This window comes from Eptatretus burgeri, chromosome 18 (assembly GCF_056783735.1).
Source record: "Eptatretus burgeri isolate ZD-2024b chromosome 18, Ebu_testis_v1, whole genome shotgun sequence".
NCBI classification, from domain to species: domain Eukaryota; kingdom Metazoa; phylum Chordata; class Myxini; order Myxiniformes; family Myxinidae; genus Eptatretus; species Eptatretus burgeri.
The window spans coordinates 16732501-16735384 of NC_140978.1; the positions used below are offsets into that span (position 1 = coordinate 16732501).

Below are 2884 nucleotides of genomic sequence, written 5' to 3' on the forward strand. Positions count from 1 at the left end.
AATCTTTCCCTACTTGTTTTTTATTTCCAGCATTAAAAATGAATCAAACATGATGATTGATTATGAAGCTCATGAATTTCACAATCTTGGATGGGACGATTTTGAAATTCCATGGAGTGCTGACTCATTCCCAACCTGTTCCAGTTTAGACCTCCATCTGGATGAACCTGACACAAAACTCAATCTTCTGGAGGTAAATGTTTTATTTATTATTTTACAAATATCATTATATAATCATCTTTATGTACCCTCATGGTTCTTCCCTCTGTTTTAAACAGAATATGGTGTCCAAGTTTCAAAATTGCAAGCCATCCAAAGCAGACTGCTGGGAAAGAACATTTTGTTTTACAATTGAATATTTAATCCCATCTAAAGAAAAATGTTTAATATTTTCAATGTTGTTTCAATATATCTGCTTTGCTTACAATTATTTAATTCTTAATTACAAAAAAGGATAACAGAGGGGTAAAAAAGAAAGGGGTAGGGGGAGGGGGAAGGTGTGCTGCCCCCACCGACCCACTTCCCCCTCATCCCACCCCTCCCCACCCGTATGGGTGGGGGGAATGGATTTGGTGGGATGAGGGGGGTGGTGGGTCAAGGGTGGGGGCACACAAGGGGAGAGGACTATGGGGTATATGTGTGTGGCTTATGTAAGTGGGGAAGGGTGGAGGTGGGATGATTGGGTGATGGGTTAAGGGTGGGTGTGGCTTGTAGAGGTGTGGCTTGTGTGAATGCAGCTTGTGTGGGTGTAAATTCATCATAATACAGTATTCTTTGTATATTTAGAAAAGTTTGTTAATTCATCTATCTTACAAATAACCACATTATCAATTTTTAATTTCTTACAATATTTGGCAAGTTCTATATTTGATGTATTCTTTCCAAATTCTTTAAACCACTCGTCAATGCTCATTTATTTATGAGAAAGATATAATCCATTACCCCTTTTAGTTAATTTTACACCAGCTTGTGCGATAAAAGTTTGCATATCTCCAACTAACAATCTCACTTTATCAGGGAGGCTTTCAAGTTTTTCAGCAAAATCTACAATTACACCACTTCCACTAATTTGTTTCTCCAACTCTTTGTTATGTCTTTCCAACTATTTTTGAGCCTGTATTTGAGCCTTCCTTTCGTTGGCAGTTTTCACCGCTGCTGAAATACCACCCGTCTATGCTCCAGCCGCACCTAAACCAGCAAATAAATGAATTATAAATGGAAGAAATCCTCCACTCGTCTCTTATTGAATATTTTTCAACATTGGTTTTGACATTTTAATTTTAAGTGAGCCAATATCATTCAAGATTTTCACCTGTTCTCTTGTCAGCAAAACTTAAATTATTACTGCTCCCTTTTTCTGAATTGTATTAACGTTAATCATACAAGGCTTTTGATTTTGAAGACAAGATGATAGTTTATTAAGATTGATTTTAATAACATATACCCCAGTTGGCACTTTGCTACTCATTTATTTATCAATAAATTATGTGAGACTAATCGTAACACCATTATCTGTATTAATCTGTAATTCTGTTTCTTCCAAAAGCAAACAAGATGGATCAACTTCTTCACTCTCTCCTCTTTCAATGTATCGGGAAAAATCCACTTGATTAGACTTTATAGTTTCCTTTTGAGCACTCAGGTCAAACGCATAGATTGTAAACAGACTGCTAAATGCTGTCATATCCAAAATGGTTCTTTATTTCCATTGCTTTCACACACCTTTTGGAAAGACTTGTATACTTCAGCATAATCATTTTTTTTCCCAATCAATTTCCAATCTATCTCCTGGCTAAAATGTTCCATCCAGAGAACCGTGAAGTTGTTTCACCTTAGCATTATCACTCAATGCATTATTCTTATCAATAACAGTATTTCCATCTGGTTTCTTTAAAATGAGCTATAGGTATCATGGCTTTCCTTCAAGAACACCCAAATTCCACATGTAAGTGGTTTCGTTTACTTTAATGTGTTGACATCTTCTTTTAAAGGTATGATACATTTCGTGGTTTCTTTGAGTTGTCTTCCATTCAACATTTCTTCTGTTTTAAGATTAGGAGTATATTCACTTATATACCAACTCATTTCATCAATAACAAATATATTCTGAGCACCAAAAGCATTACCAACACCAAAACGCAATCTATTTTCATTATCATTGCTTTGTAGTTGAAATCTATTTTAAGTCCAGACAGAACTTTATCATAATCACAAAATCCAAATATACCTTTAAGAGGAACTGCCATGCTAAAACTATTACCTGCTTTTGTATCATCATTATACAATGCCTTTCTTTGACTATTACCAGGGTCTGTGTTTGTTCCAGTTGCCATATCAGGAATAAAACTTTCGACTTGCCCCTTCCCCATTCTATCGCAAAATGAAAACTCTGTAAATTTCATCATTTCAGATGTAGCAGAGACATAATCAAACACTTCAACTTCTTGTGTTCCAATAGAAAAACAAACGCTATCAAACATTTTCCAGAAGAAATATTTTATGTGTCGCATTTGTGTTATTCCCAGCATTAGTGAATGTAAATTTACACAACAAAAACTATAGACTAGATTCAAAGAAGTTTGTTGATTATTTATTTCAAAACCTTTTGTTCCATTTGTATTCCAGTCTGTTCCTGTTATAGCATTTACCTTGAAGTAGTCTTCTATTTTGATGGAGTTTGAGATTACAATGGTGTCAAACAAATCATAGAGACTATCAATTGCTTCCATACTTGTATTTATTTCGTAACAAATAAAAAAGAGATGCTTAATCTTTTGAAACCATGACCCAAGTATTTGAATTAATTTGTATCGTTCTTGGGGAGACGATATTTATTTTATTGCCTTCTTTCTTTTATTGCTTTCAATTTATGGGATTCCTTTTG

At 34.6% G+C, this 2884-nt stretch overlaps 1 long non-coding RNA gene across 1 annotated transcript in view; it reads left to right on the forward strand.

Annotated features, from left to right (window-relative positions):
- LOC147008648 (uncharacterized) overlaps nucleotides 1-468 on the forward strand; it is a 1090-nt gene extending 622 nt beyond the window's left edge. Inside the window, exons 2-3 of the long non-coding RNA XR_015053145.1 lie at nucleotides 31-193; nucleotides 279-468. This is a non-coding gene — a long non-coding RNA (uncharacterized LOC147008648). The remainder of the gene's footprint in view (nucleotides 1-30; nucleotides 194-278) is intronic.
- The last annotated feature ends 2416 nt before the right edge of the window (nucleotides 469-2884 follow it).